The 16,294-nt window shown below is 45.4% G+C and overlaps 1 protein-coding gene across 8 annotated transcripts in view; it reads right to left on the bottom strand.

Moving 5' to 3' along the window:
- Atxn1 (ataxin 1) overlaps positions 1 to 16,294 on the bottom strand; it is a 380,257-nt gene that overhangs the window by 354,393 nt on the left and 9,570 nt on the right. The window contains exon 1 of one of the 8 annotated variants that reach the window (XM_050144033.1): positions 14,108 to 15,154. The exons of the other annotated variants lie outside the window; for them this stretch is intronic. The gene's annotated coding sequence lies outside the window, so the exon portion shown is untranslated. Of the gene's footprint in view, positions 1 to 14,107; positions 15,155 to 16,294 lie in introns of those variants that run through there. 8 annotated transcript variants of the gene reach the window in all.

The following is a 16,294-nucleotide window of genomic DNA, read 5'->3' on the forward strand; positions in this document are numbered from 1 at the left end:
GTGTTGTATTGTGTTTTATGTTATGAAATAGGGTGTCATCACTCTATAGACCAGGCTACCATGGAACTCACCATGTAGCCAGGTGTGCTTCCTACCTCAGCCTCCCAGGTACTGGGATTTCAAGCAGGAGCTACCATACCTGGCAAATTTGCTTTGTTTTAAAAATAGTTTCTGCAGCCTGTGGTGTGATGATTCGCACGTGGAGGTGGTGGCAGGAGGACCGGGACTTCAAGGCTAGCCTGGATCTTGTGAGAACTAAATCTCGAAGCAACATCAAAGTAACAGAGGAATAATAATCAAGTATTTTCAAAATGAGAAAACCACAAACAGAAGGGTAAGTTAACACAATGAAAAGAATTGAAATTAAATGTAAGATACTCAGAGCCTATGAATTAAAACACGAATAAAACCTAGCTGATGTTACTGCTACTGCAGCTTGGCCCACAACCCTAAATGTTTTGAGTTATCCTTTATCTAAATCCTCAACCCCCGTGAGAAGCCTCAGAGTCTCCAGAACCCCAGGCCGCAGAACTTTCAGGAGTGGTAGCTAATAGCAGCAATTACATTTGCACTAGGTCAATGTCAGCGGGATCTGGGGTTTCAAAACCCAACACAGAACAATACTGTCTGCTCCTAGGATGGAAAGTGGAGGTTTCCTTGGAACTTGTGGCAGACAGAGCTCTTACTTCTTAAAGGGCAGCTCCGTCAGCCACGAGCACTGGCTACAAGCCCTCTGCAGGATAGGTCAACATGGAAAAGTCACATTTGTGGGTAATTATGAAATTTCCACAGTCATAAACAATTCCAGATGTTATTATGGGGGGGGGGAGCTAATCTGCTGCAGAATAAAAACAAAACAAAACAAAATAAGGTTGACTTCTACAATTATGTATACATATGAATATATATATTCCTATTCGTCCCCTATTATGCAAATAGGTGAAGTACAAATAAAAATGGATGTTGGCAAGAGATTAGAATTTTCTTTTCAAAAAGATTTCTACACTTAAAAAGAAGCACACCTACAACTGAATTATCACTATAAATGGTTTCATATCACCAACTCGTATCATTACTATGGACTCCGGCTGGGGCTCAGAAACACTTGTATTTCATTTTAGAGATCTTTCCCTCTGTTGTAGCAGAGGCCAGTGTGGTGCGATTTGACCCGAGCCTTTGTCCATAAAACAATCCTCTCGGATATGTAAACAGGGATTTGATTTTTTTTTAAGTCAAAGAAAGCCAACAATATGGTTGTCAGAACAAGCACCTCTTTCTGTGGGATCCTTTCGTGAAATGAAAGCCATTCGAGTTCAATCAACTGCTGTCCCCGTCCTCCAACACACAGCAGATTTATATTTGAGAAGGTTTTGACCGAGAACAAAATGTAACTGAAATATCTCCGCCATTCCTTTTGTCCTACAGAACATTCCATGGGATGACTTCCCAACAAGGGGCATGGGTTTGTCAGTTACTGTCTGCACTTCTCCAGCCTAGCCTGTTTCTGCTGCAGATCGCCAGTGTTGACCCTTTCCTGCCCAGACAGAAATAGACACCTTTTGGGATATGTTGCAGCTTGTCATAAAGAGAAACAAAACCCATGGCTTTTATTCTGAGCCACCTTCGAGCCTTCACGGCTTTAAAACTAAGTAAGCCCTGTTGTTTAATTCAGTGATAGGACATTTTGTTAAATACTTATATGCTTATGTAAACAACAGAAAACCAGAGCGAGAATCCTTTTAACAGTCCACACACACGTGTCTACGCACAGCCTACCACTGTTGTATTTGAAGGCTCAACTTGTGGTGAGAGACAGTTCAGAACCAGTAGGAACAAGTCTGGGCAAGATGAAGTTAGCCTTGACTCCAAGTTATGCTGGTGGGCCAATGCCAACCCAGAGAGAGTGGATGCATGCACTGTGTCTAGCAAAGGAATAAGTGGTGTTGGCACAATGGTACCCCAAAACTGAAGAGAGACTGGAAGCCCTAGGAAAAACAAAGGGCAAGGGGTGTAGCATTCAGCTGGGTCTGACCATCAGTGACTAAGCCTAGTTCAAAATGAGTAGGAGGCCAGCTCCAGACAATGGGATGGCTAACACACTGGCTGCCAGGGACGACGTCCAAGGGGAGGTCTCTGAAGCTGGGTGTCATCCATTAGGGTGGCCCAGAATAAAAATGGTGATACATTATGCCTCCTGGAGAGTTCATTAAAGACACCAAGTCCTGAGGACTCCCAACGAAGATCCTGGGGGCAACAAGTGACGTCCACCAGCATTTTCTGTTCTGGAACCTGTTAGAGAGAAACATCCTTAGCTACTCCATTATCAAGTTAAGTTCCCTGCAAGACAAATCACCTTGACTTCTGTTGGGGGGAAAGAATCTAAAGAGGGGCAGGTAGAGAAGTACATCCAATTCTAAGTGTTTCTGCACCTAAGAGCATGGTAGCCTGCCACCAGATGACATCTGCAAAGATGGGAGAGATTGCATTACAGTTAGGACACACACTTCGGGGCTATGGAGATGGACAGCAATTAACCACACACACACAAAAAGATGTCAATACATAATCATCACAAAAGCAATTCACGATCCTGAAGATTCGCCTGTCTTTGCATCTGCAACAAGCACCATGCAGATTCACGGGCAGTGGGACACACTTTGCTAACCTCCCCTGCAATGACCAAGAGCAAAACAGCAGGAACCTACGGACAGGAAGTTGGCCTGGCTCCATCTTCCCACCCACCCACCCAGGAAGGAACTTCTCTCAGATTTCAGAATCCCAAATGCCAGATCAATTTGAATTCCTGGTGCTTCTAACCTTGCCAACAGGACTGCAGGAAAGGAGAGACAGCTCAGCCACGAAAGTATAAAGAGACCCTTCCTCCCTAGCCCTCAGTTCATCAGGACTTGGGCACTCTGGACACATCTAACATCTAAATGTACAAAGGAACGTTCCAGGACTGGAGAGAAGCTCAGTGTTTTAAAGTGCTTGCTGCTCTTACAGAAAACTGGAGTTCAATGCCCAGCACCATGCTGATGGGCTCACGGCCACTTGCAACTCCAGCTCCAGGGGATTCAACATCCTCTTATGGCCTCCACAGGCACCTGAATACACATGCAAACACACACAAGCACACACACACGCACACATACACACATTCACATGCATAAAATAAATCTTAAAATGTCCCAAAGGGCATCAAAGGTTTGCTCATATTCAAGAGGCTGAATTGCTTCTGTATTTTACCAGGTCCATCTCCAAACTTCTCTGTTGAACCAACTTGATAAAATAAGGACATGCCCTATAGTTTTATGAATTCAGAGGCCTACCTGCATAAGGCCCAGGGGAATCTTGGTTGTACCGGGGGATCGAGGAGTGAGAAACTAACGGTCAGAAAACTCAGACTATAGATCTAAGGATTTGGTTATATAATAAATTATCTTTTTCCCCCCCCTTGCTGTAACCTAATACCTGACAAGAAACAAATTCACAGGAGAATAAGGGTTTACTTGGGCTCATACTTGAGAGGAAGCGATGGTGCAACATTTTGAAAGTCTCTGGGCTGTGGCCGCAGAAGCATGGGGCTGCTTGTTCACATCTAAGTAGGACAGGGAACAGAGGGAAGGCCACAAAGCATTTTGATGGTTTTCTCTTTGGTTCCTTTGTAGTTCGTAGCATGTGCCACCATATCCTATCCACCATATCCTTAATTGATCCTCTCTGGAGACTCCCAGAATTGTCTCCTATGGGATTCTAAATCCAGTCAAGTGACAACGAAGATGAACGGTGACACCACTGGGGCCCCATCAGGCGGTGTCAGAACTGCCAGGTTCAGTCATTACTGTTGCTGTCTCAGGTGATGACTAGGCTCCACTCAAGGAGACATCCTGACTCTCCACTGAGGCCATTTACCCATGGTACTTGGGTTCGTGTGACACCTTGTAATCAAGGAAGGCAGACCTATGACACACCAGCCACCATAAATACTATGCATAGCTGTGGGTGTTAAGGCTGGGGTTTCTCAATCAGACTCTCCGAGTAAAGTACCAAGAGATAAGGGGAGCTCTGAGTCATTCTGCAGAGAAGCAGGAAGCATAGGACTTCCATGCCTCTGAAGTCTTGGGAGGCCCTGGACATGTAAAAAGGGCAAACTTTAAATAATGACGGTGGTGGTGATGATGATGATGATGATGATGATGATGAAATAATTTTCTAAGACTTTAGGGCAAAGAGTCTCCATTTAGTGCATCAGTCAGAGGAACTTAGAGAACAGTCACAGTCGGGTCACGTGACATTCTCTGCCCAGCAGCACAGCTCAGCCTGTTCATCTCTCCTTTCCAAAGACTGGCTGCCTTCTTCTCAGCTTCACATAGGATATGAACTCTGACTCCTAGAGCTTGGTCTGGAGTAGGCGAGAGAAGTTTTGGTCTGGGGAGGCCCAAGTTTCATGAAACGTATTTTCTGCTATGTTAATGTTGCCCCAGCTCACATTCGCCTTATGCGAATCTGCAGGGTAACTGAAATAGCTCCACAGTGTGCCTGCCGGTGTCTCTCCTCTTTTATATATGTTTATTCGGGTTGTTAAAATAGTACTGTTCACCTGGGCGGTTCCAAGATGGAAGAAGAATACAGCCCATGCCTCCTAAAGAGTGGAGAAAAGGACAAACAAAGGGTTGCAGGGGCTTAAGTAGAACAGGGCAGCCAAAATAAAACACCACAGTGGGCTTCGACGCCATTGCTACATCTCCTTCAGATTCCATACGCACAACGTTGTAATCCATTTGACAATTTCATGTATATAATGTGTTTGGTTATTCCCACCCTTCCTCTCTTTTTCCCAATGACCCTCTTTCTTCTTCTCAAAATATCAAAATATCGCCCTCCACTCTCATGTCTTCTGCTTTGTGAGCCACCAAGTATAGATTAATTACTGGAGCATGGCAAATTACCAGTGTCTCCACCAGCAATCAATAATGCCCTCCTTAGGAATGGATAGGGCCTCATAAGCCCCTCTCCCATTCATAGAAGGCCCAAAACTAAATAAAATAAAATAAAAAAGAATTCAATAGTGTTTTGATTTTGCTTTCTGTTTTTGAGACAGGGTCATCCTATGCAGCCAGGGCTGGCCTCAAACTAACAACCCTCCTGCACCCCCTTTCAGGGTTCTGGAATTGGAAGCACGCAGCACTATACTTGATTCGATGTTTAAGTTAATAATAGAATCATCTTTGCCTCTGTCGACACAGTAATTATATGCTTATCTTCTGAGACTCTGAACATATGAAGGGCAAAACTGAGCTGAATTTCACATTTCTGTTGTTAAGTCAAGGTCTCCCTCTGTAACCCAGGCTGATCTGGAACTCACTGTAACCCTCCTGCCTCAGCCTCCTGCATGCTAGGGCTACAGGCCTGAATCAGTGCCCAGCTTCTAAAGAGAATCAAGTCAAGCAGCAAAGATACATTGACGGCAGGAAGCCCCCCTGCCCAAGTCCTTATGTGAAGGGCATCTCCCCCGAACAAAACAAAACTGTATAGAGATGTGTACTTCTCTATGTCCTGGGTTCAACAACCCAGGAGACCTGAAACATGGCAAGAGAATTTAGAACTGCCACCCAAAATTTCTTCTACCCCAATTGGAATCACCTAGAGCTGAATAAGATAGGGTGACTTGTGGATCCCTGTGGGACTATGTGGGGTCCAAGGAACTAGAGTCTTGGTTTCTGGTATTAAGACCCCATTTCCATCTGATGTGCAGTCTACTGCACAGCTCCTCACCCCAACTACCAGGTAGGGACGCCATCTACCTGCCAAAAGTATCTTTATCTACCCCATCAGGGCATCTCCTAGATAAACCATATGCAAGAAGGAGGTAGCTGGGCCACCCAATGGAAGAGGCCCAGATGCCACCTTCTGATCATGCTTCTGCCCCTACCCAGTCTCATTCCTGTTGAGTCTTGTTATATATACAAAGGACTGCTTCATTGCCCCCACCCCAGCTTGATCACATGGCTCCCAATTCCATACTATGTCTCCTCCAAACCCGAGCAACCTGACTCAGAACTCCCTTTCCAGATAGACGTAAGCCTGGTGTTCATCTGAGCTGGCAGACAGGGTCTACAGACCATGTACGAAAGGCTGACTAAGACCAGGGGACTGAGTTAGGACACCTGAACCTCACTCGCATCCATTCAGTCCTCCAACACAACAGTTATGCCTTTAGGAATCATCAGGAAGCCAAAACTCAACAGGATTTTTTTTTTCCTACACAAAGACAGTTTTCAACATTCAGCGTTCCTTTGCCTGAGTTGAATGTGTAATACTGTTAGGACTCAAAACTGAGCAAAGACAGCATTCCATTGAACGGAGCGTTCGTTCCAGAAGATTTGGGCCCTTCTGTATCCTTTCTGTCTTTTCGCCACAGCCCTCTGGCACATCCTCGTTACTTTGTCATCCACTAGCATGGTGCCCGATGTTACTCTAACAGATGTCACCATTTTTCCTCCGCTGTGGCCCATCACAGACAGAGTGGATCCAGGTCACAATTGTGTTACCTTGGCCCATATAAATAGAAGGATTCATAGTCGGTTTGTAACATAAAGACCCAAGTCATAGGGAAGTACCTGTATATGCTGCATGCTTACGTAAGTCAAATTTTGAGCCTAGGGCAGCAGGGAAGACCTTCTGAGCTAGAAAAATGTTTTTAAAATGGTACAGAAGTATCGGGTGTGGTGGTTCACACGTGTAATGTCAGTGGTCCTGAGGCCGAGAGAGGAAGATTGCTACATGTTCAAAATTAGCCTGCTCTACAAAGTGAGTCCAGAGCTACACAGAGCCACATAGTTTGTGCAAACAAGTGTTACAGAGGAAGAAAGGGGCTGTGAGAGTTCAGTCTTCAGCCAGCCTAGCCCAAGCGCTCCCTTGGGAAGGGACAGAAAACTGAAATTTTATAAACAAGGGGAAATTATATATGACCCTCTGTCTCCAGAGTTACATGCAAGATCAACTCAAGCTCCAGCTTTTGTCTTGTACAACAGAAAGAGAAATGTCTATATAGAAAGTCCATTCAGTAGACATGTTGCATGACAAGCCATTCCAGCTTAGCTGAGCCATAAGCCCAGACTCAGATCCTGAAACTTACTTTTGCCTTTGACTCAATACCCAGGAAACTGCCAACCTTTCCTTCCAGAGAGCCATCTACAAGGGAGAGCTACACCAGGCAGGGAGGGAAAGAGCTCTGTGCCTTCCGCTCCAACATGGATGACAGTCAACCCAAATTGTCTATCCTTCAGCCTGATGGGGGAGCCGGACCACCCCTGCAGGTCAAGTCTTCAATCAACCAGCATCTTGAACAACTAGTACACTTTGATATTCCTGCTTCATCCCTTGAGACCCAAGGGAGGGAGGAAAGCGGACGTATTTCCACCCACATTCCCAGGACAGGAAACACAGGTCATCCACAGAGAGCAGGGGGATCAATGCAGAGCAGAAGAAATGTGGCAGCCAGGGTGGTGGCCTAGAGTGAGTAAGGGGTCAAGAGAGAAGAGCAGATGGGAAGAGAAGAAAAGGGGGGAGGGGGACTTTGGGCACATACAACATGGGTCTTTAAGAAGAAACCATCCCCAAGAGAAAAAGGAGAGAGAGAATGAATGAATGAATGAATGAATGAATGAATTATCCCAGGAAGAGCCAGATTGTCAGCTGGCCTAGTACAAAGCTCAGAGGAGCTCAGATGACCCTCTGATCTCATCTTCCTTCCAAGAGGGTCCACAATACAAACTAAAGAAATGAACAACCCATCATGCCTTGAACTTTTCTGTGCAACACAAAGACATCTTCAGGGACTGGAGAGATTGCTTGCTCAGTGGTTAGCGTGTGCTGCTCTATCAATGAATCCAAGTTCAGTTCCTGGCACCCAGGTCAGGTGACACAACCCCCAGTCATGAGCTCCAGAGGCTGCAGCGCTCTCTTCAGGTCTCTGCAGATATATGTACTCGAGTGCACACATTCATACGCAGACACGCATGCATGCACTGATTAAAATTTTAAATAAATATTAAAACCCATTGCCTCTGGAATTTTAAAATTAGGGTACGCAATAGATATGGTAGATACGATTTTTCCAAAAAGAGTCCCATCTAGAACATAGCAAGGGCTCGTTTTCACAGATCAGCACACACAAAAACTCTGCTGACTGACAGAAGGACAATTAGTAAGTCAACACAGAGTTGTGCTATCTGGAGTGAGATCAAAGCAGTGCATATCTGAAAACCCAGGGGCCAGCTGAGCTCGCCAAAGAAAGAAGATGGATGAACCTCACACCCTAAGTCAGGTTGAAGCAAGACCTGTTTCTCCATCATTAGCAACAACAGAGGTCGGGAAATGTTCTGGAAGCCATTCAGAACAAACCCCTTCTCACTCAGCAGTCAGCCTCCGGATCTGTACCCTGAGCAAAAACTACTTCTGAGGGCAAAGATACTCATCTTGGCTTCATACTAAGAAACAGCAGAAACAGGCCAAGTACCCAGTGATATGCACCTTCACATGGAACTGATGGATAGACTGCTGCGTATTCCAGGAGACGACAGTTTTATAGTCTAGGGAGCAAATCAGGCTGTTAAACATAAATGGGGAAAACCAAACGTTAAAAAAATTAAAAAAAGGTACATCTTAATTTGTCAAAATCTAGAATAGAGCAGGCAAAGCAGCTTGCTGGCAAGCCCTAGGATCTGAGTTTGATCCCTAGAATCCATATGGGGAAAGGAGAGAGCCTTCTCATGTGGGTTGCCCTCAGACCTACAAACACACACATAACACATACACACACATATACATACAAACACGCGCGCACACACACCACACTAAATAGATAAACAAGGTGAACATGGCTTAAGGACTTGAATGGAAAATCAACAAATGAGCCGCGCTAGCACTACATCTAGCTGAAGGCCCGTGTTTCCACCCCTCAAAGGGCAGCAGATACTCTTCCACGGGCCATCCCACCTGCTGATGACATCACTTCCACACAAGGGAAGTGAGTCTGGTCCTCCCCAAGTTTCAAAGATCCAATTAGGGTTCACAGTTCTGTCCTCAAAGACCCAAGGGCATCCTCTTACCCCTGAAACATACTCTTGCCATTGCTTCTGCTTCCTTCCCTTGCCTCTAGAATACTGTGCCTCCAACGTTTGTGCATTTACTTCTGTAAGTGTGAGATTCCACCCTATGAGGTGATATGGTCAGGGTATGTGTACTAGTTGGATTTTATGTCAACTTGACACAAGCTAGAGTCATTTGGGAAAAGGGAAAATGTCCCCATCTAACTGACCTGTGGGCAAGCCTGTGGTACATTTTCTGGACTATTGATTGGTGAGGGAGGGCTTAGCTCACTGTGAGTGGTGCCTCCCCCTGGGCTGGTGGTTTGGGTGCAAAAAAAAAAAAAAAAAGAAGAAGAAAGGAAAAACAAGAGAGAAAGGAAGGGAGGGAGTGAGGGAGGGAGGGAGGGAGGGAGGGAGGGAGGGAAGGAGGGGAAAGAGAGAGAGAGAGAGAGAGAGAAAGAAAGAAAGAAAGAAAGAAAGAAAGAAAGAAAGAAAGGAGAAAAATAGCATGGGGCAAGTCAGTAAGCATCAATCCTCCATGGTCTCTACTTCAGTTCCCGCCTCCAGGCTTTGAATTCCTGCCCCGACTTCCCTCAGTGATAGATGACCTAAGAGTTGTGAGTGGCATAAACCTTTTCCTCCCCAAGTGCTTTGTCATGGTGTGTTACCATAGCAACAGAAACCCTAACTAAACCAGCATGCTTATCATGCCAGCAATCCCGAGACAGGCATTTCTTCCCCAGTCAACAGATGAGGGATCTGGGGGTCATAGACTTAAGACATGTGGGCAGGGCCACTTGACCATGGAAACCCAATCAAAATAAAAAATAAATAAAAAAAAAACAACTTCTACACAGGCGCAGGTAGGTATTCCAAAAGCTCCCAAATGTCATCTCTTCCCTTTGCACACACCCGCCTAAAGAAACTATTAATAATTGCGATTCATCTCGAGGCATCTGCACGAGCTGCTTATAAATGAACTGAAAAGGCAAGGGTGCATTGCACATGCTAATTGGAAGAGTTGAGGCAGAAGAGCAAAAGAATTACCTGGGGACTCCCACCTGCACCTGCAGGTAAAACCAAATGAAATAATCATAATTAAAAAAATGTCTACTCACAAATGAAAAGCAGGGTATATGGCCCTAGATACTGACACTCAGATCTAAGTTCCAATGTGCCTCTTGCAAGAAATAATGCCACAATTAGCTGGAAGATTCCTCCTAGTTATAACACGCTCCCCCTCCTGAGAGGGCTCTTGTTTGGGGGTATGACAGCAAGAACAGTAAAAACACACACACACACAGGAAGCTACTGCGGTATGAAACTAATATAGATGTGTTGATAAATGAATGTCGGTACCACTTCTGACTTACTCTCCAAATAATGACATAATAATAGGCAAAATATAAACTCTAATTAAATACCAAACCTAACAAAGTCAAACAACAGCAAATGATGCTTGACAGAAGCAAAGGTCTTAGGGGAGGTGAGGGGAAGAATTAGAATGAAATCACAGAACTCGGCTGGGGAGAGAGATGGCTCAGTCGGTAAAGTGCCTGAGGCACAAGCATGAGGACCTTCATCACCCACATCAAAATCAAAACCAACCAACAACCAACAAACAAACAAGAAAAGAGAAACTGGACATTATGGTGTAACTCTAGAGCTGAGCAGGTGTGTGTGTGTGTGTGTGTGTGTGTGTGTGTGTGTGTGTGTGTGTGTGTGTGAGAGAGAGAGAGAGAGAGAGAGAGAGAGAGAGAGAGAGAGATGCAGGTAGATCCCCAAAGTTTGCAGACTAGCCAATCTAGCTGACAGATAAGAGACTGTCTCCAGAATTAAGAAACACAAAAAGACACTCAGTGTTGACCTCTGACCACCACACACACAGAGAATCGGAGAACTATACAAGGTCAGCAAGGGAAAAGGCCCATGACATCATTTCTTTCCATCACCTAGAGACGGGGAAACCGAGGCCCAGCAAGGCTTAAAGGCATGCATTCCCTCTGCTATAGCAATAAGGCAAAACAGAGACTGGGTTCCCAGGCTAGCAGCTGAACCGACCCCCCTCCCAACTCTGTGTGTTGGAAAGCTATTGCACTCCAAGTCGTTTTTTTAAAACAGCATTAAACATTCTATAAATATTAAATTCCTTCTTAATAATTTTCTAATGCACAGGGGTATATTTGAAGAAAGGGGGCCTGGTTTTGATTCCTTTTGGAAAACAGTACAGTGCCCGGGAGTTTAACCTAGTATTGAGTGAAATATTAACAGGCCATATAATGGTTTCAGTGTTTCTTCTGGAAAGCCAAACAGAATTCAAAAGGCATATCCCCCGGGGCCTTTGGCGGTCGAGCTTCTGGGGCGCTCAGTCAACTCCACGGTCTACTCCACAAGCCCATCACTGTTAAGTAACTCATCAGCAAATAGAGGAAATTACCGAAGGGGATTTGCCAAGCAATTAGTCCTCTGAAGCAGATGACATACAACTGTTCTGGGGAGGAGCTTCCCAGCCAGTCATATGTCAGACTCGGAGCCTAGTAATCTGTAAATAAAATGCATGGCGCGCGATTGCAGCTGTGACCGAGCCGCCAGCCAAGCTCATCGCCAGTCAATCTCGGGCCCTTTCCCCTTCTCCGCACGTCTGTACAGGGAGGGGCATTGCCACTGCAGAGAAAAGAAAATCATGGTAAATTTCACCCAGCGTCCAGAAGACACTCAGGCTACCTACACAGCACCTGGACACAAACTAGCTAAGAGTCACTGACTGGGGGGAGGGGGGATGCCGCACAGGCGAGGGCAGGAAAGGCAATGGTGCAGACCACCGTGAACCCTGCACTCCTGAGTGGCTACCTGGCTACAGCTGACCGCCTCTGGCTGCACGTTTTGTTCTTAGAGTGTGCCCCAGTGAAGCTCGGCATCTATCGCGCTGGAGAGATAGATAGATCGCTCCTATCTGCCAAGTCGTGGAAGCTGAGCAATGACCCAGAGAAGCTCTCTGGAGTCAAAAGTTCAGCAGCTCGCTGGGACTCCGTGTTGGACAACATCTGGAGCCAACTTCAGCCAGTCCCCCAAAGCAGATAAGCAGAGTGCTGCCGTCATCATTTTCTTCCATTAATAATTATCAAACGTGCGTAGGAATCTTGGGGCCGCACCGGGAAGAAGAGGAGGAATTGTTACAAAGACAGCGCCTGAATCAGAAGCTCATGGGGAGTCTCTGATCAAAGGCGCAGGCATAGAAATGGGAAGTTCGGGGGGCCCCAGAACCGTCCCCCATCTTGGTTTCTGAGCATCCACTGTGTCTGAGATACGGCTCGTTTATCATTCTCGGCAGACTTTGCCTTCTGTATCTAAGTGTGAGCTTCGTAATATAGATAGGACTCAGGGCTTGAGGCTAATACAGAGCCACGGTGAGGAGTCTGAGCTAAGGTCAGTTAATTCCTGGCAAAAGTGGGCAAGTTGCTTACCCACTGTTGTCCCACAGTTTCTACATCCCATGGCCTAGATATAACCATGGTATCTACCAGATATGAGCGTAACGAAGATTAAATGACTTCATATTTAAAAAAAAGGCAACTATATACTTCTTATCACTATTTTCCTGCTAGGGTCTCTTCTTCCACCCCGGATACTCATTAAAGGTTTCCAGGAAGCCTGAGACAGCTCAGTCAACAGAGCAAATCCCCAGAATATGTGTGAAAAAATCAGGGGTGGTGGCACACACTTCAACCCCGATGCTGGAGAAGGCCCAACAGAAGGATCCCTGAGGCTCACTGACTGGCCAGCCTCACCGATCAGCGAGAGTCCCTGTCTGGGAGAACAAGATGGACGGCACCTGAGAAAGGACATCTGAGGCTGACCTCTGGCTTCTACACACTCCAAACATAGAGCTGCACCTGGACACATATAGACATGCACGGAACGTCACGCTTTTAATATTATTATTTATGTATTCATATTTTCATTCTTAGCCACTTGAGGGCAATGCAAAGAGTTCACAAACAACTCAGTAAAATAACAAAACAAAATAAAAACTTGAAGCACTCCTCAGGTTTTCCCTAATTTTGTGTAACAGGCTGCTCACTAACAACACTGTGTGCCATGGACTCTTAGGCTAACTCCCCCCACCCCAGAACTAAGGCTTAACAATGATATTTATTTCAATGGGATCTCAAGTAGCCCACGCTTGTTCAAACTTACTAGGTAGCTGTGGCTGGCTTTGAACTCCTGACCTCCCTGCTTCAGGCTCCTAAGTGCTAGGCCAGGGCTACAGGAATACACAACCATATTTCAGCTCAGTTATATAAATATTTTTCTTCTATAGGGTATTAAGTGAGAAGCCTATTTGTTAAAGAGCTGTGTCTGGAATCTTAGAATTTTCATAAACAAAGATTCACGACTATCTATCTCTTTATATATGTATTTTTCTCACATTTACAAGAACCTATAGAAAGCCTCCAGGAAACCCTGCAAAGTTATGAAGCACACCCATACTAATACGATTATCAAGAGTACAGTAGCTGAATTGCCACAAATGAACAATGGCTAAGTTGTGAAGTGGCTGACACAATGAAGATGCACGCCTGTCACATGAGAAGAATCAATCAACACTAGCAAAGATCAAAGACACGCCGGAATTGTCGCTAGCAGGAGCAGGGCCGCCATCGAAAGTCTCGGGAAACCGCTTAGAGGAAAGCAAAGGAAGCATTTGTTTTAAGCGGAGAGAGACACCGCATGGGCTGCGTGTCAAAAGCGGCCTTCGTGTTCTTACACATGCACATTAGAGCTAGCTAAAATTAGCTCCAGTTCCTATTTTATAAAGGAATAACTGTTTCAACAAGATTTCATGGCACTCAGTTGAACACAGACTTTCTAGGGTTCCGGAGCTCTCACAGAAGAAGCCCCCCTCCACGATCCACCCCTGCAACAACCCAATCCCTCCTGCCACCCCAGCTTTGGAAAAACTGGCCAACAAAGGCTGTACCACCATTCAAGCTCCCCTTCTTGCTGCCTCTTACCTTCACCCTACGCATTCACCGCCAGCTCCTGTGTCCTTAGATCCAGTCATGCCTTTTGTGTGTCCACCCCTTTGCCAGGCACAGGACCCCAAAGGCCAAATTCAAAACCCTTTTTATGCCAGCGACGCTTCCAAACTGCTCTTCGGATGGACTTCTCAGCTATTCCCATACCCCTGCCAGTCTCCTTGACTTCTGCAACTCAGAACACCCCCCCACCTTCAGCCACAGTTGCCCAGCCTACAGACGACATACAAGCAAGCTTTTGCTTGTTGTCCCAGCCGCTTGCAAGACTTTCCTCTGTCTCTCTCCATCCCTTCCCACAGAAGTGCAATCCCAGCCTTCAGAGACCAAATCACATGATCCTCCTCCTCATAGTCTTTCCTGAGCTCCCACCACCCTTTTAAATTCCTTCCGGGTCAGAATGTACCCCTCAGTAAGTACAGCCCAACCCTTTCAGCTTTGTTAGCTATTCCAGCGCATTCCTCCTTTCTCAAGCCTGGTCACGAAGAATGTATAATCTCCTGTAGCTCTTACTCACTTGCATGTCCACGGCACCATGCAGTAGTTAAAAAAAAAACACCCAGTGAATGTATGAATGAATCACTTCTTTACATAGATAGTAACTGTGAATAAGTTAGGTCATAACTTGTTTAGCTGCATCATCTTTATAAAATAACCAGCGCCAGAAATAATAACCCAGACTTTCATTTAGAAGAATAACATGAATGTATCAGAATACAACATGATATTCTCTCCCTGCCCACAGACAGCCGTCAGTTGTGAGGACCATAATGAGGCCATTATGTATGCAAAATGCTTAGAGAAAGTGTAGACGTTTCTTTTCTGCGCAAGCACAGAAAAGATCAACAGCCTAATGTTCCAGGTGACATCGCGCTATTTTGTCAGCAAGGCCGTGAGGATCACGACACTTAACGGAGTGGTTATGAGACCAGAAACCCCTGCATCTCAACAAGCAGGCCATGCTGCCCCCAAGATAAGGCTCCTGGCAGCCTGTCTTGTTCATAAGAAAATTCTTGAGATTGTTTGGTTATAGATAATGACTCTCTTCAAATACCACAGGTTTTAAAAAAGAAAAGAACACCTCACCCCACATACTCTTGAAACATATCTCCTGAAAGGTCAGTGAAAGGACCATCTATCTGCCTGGCAAAATACAGGTATTAAACAGGTTCCCCCGAAGAGGGAAGGCAACAGTGTGCTGCCCCACCCTGCCCATTAGCAGACACCTGCGAATCTTAAGAGCCTTGCCCTGCCAGTAGCTAGACATCACTTACTACCATTTAAATGGAGTCTCTCAAATCCACAGTCAATACAATAGAAAGAACCCATTTGCATAATTCAAAAGAACACAATGCTTGTGGCCTGGTAACTCCCCCCATTCTCTGCTTGGCCGAGACTCTTAGATTTTTTTCTTTCTGTCTTTCTGTCTGTCCATCTGCCTTGGGAACTGAACCCAGAGCTTCACACATGCTAGGCAAGTGCTCTCCCACTGAGCTGTGTTTCCAGACTTCCAGCTACTCTTTCTAAGGCTTAAACATAGTTATTAGTCAGGCCTTTTATTATTATTCAAACAAACTACAAATAACTCTATTGATGCAAGCTATTCATCAGTTTATCTTACAGTGCAAAAAAGGTATGCATCCTATCACAATATGAGTTAAGATAAGTTCAGAATTTAAAATTCAGAAAAATAAATAGAACCCTTATTGGCTTTGTAGAGCCAACAAATGCCTACAGGGTTGGTCCAAAGGCCAAGGTCTGGGTATATTTACTTGTTCTTAGTCATGTATGGTCCAGGAGCAGCCATGGAAAAAGAAGAGATTTACATTCCCCCTCCCTGTCTAGAGATAAGCTATGTGCTAACAATGATAGCTTATGAGAACAGGTCATATATAAGCCATATGCCCGGCACACTCAAGCCACACACATTCATTTGTTTTCAGTCCATCCCACAGTAGCCCTCTGTTGTCCTCATCGTACAAGAAGAAGCCGAGACATGAACAGGATACAGGCATGTGCACGATCGAAGTAGCATCTTGATATTTGAAATCCAAACACTCTGGCCAGTGTCAGAGCTCCGGGCTGTTATCTCGGAGGCCACGGAGCTTGTACTTAGCTTAAAATAAACTGGTTCTGTGGCGTACACACAGAAAACTGGTGAACTTT

The sequence above is a fragment of the Alexandromys fortis genome, unplaced genomic scaffold, assembly GCF_014885135.2.
Source record: "Alexandromys fortis isolate MF-2015 unplaced genomic scaffold, M_Fortis_MF-2015_v1.1 scaffold_1, whole genome shotgun sequence".
Lineage (NCBI taxonomy): Eukaryota > Metazoa > Chordata > Mammalia > Rodentia > Cricetidae > Alexandromys > Alexandromys fortis.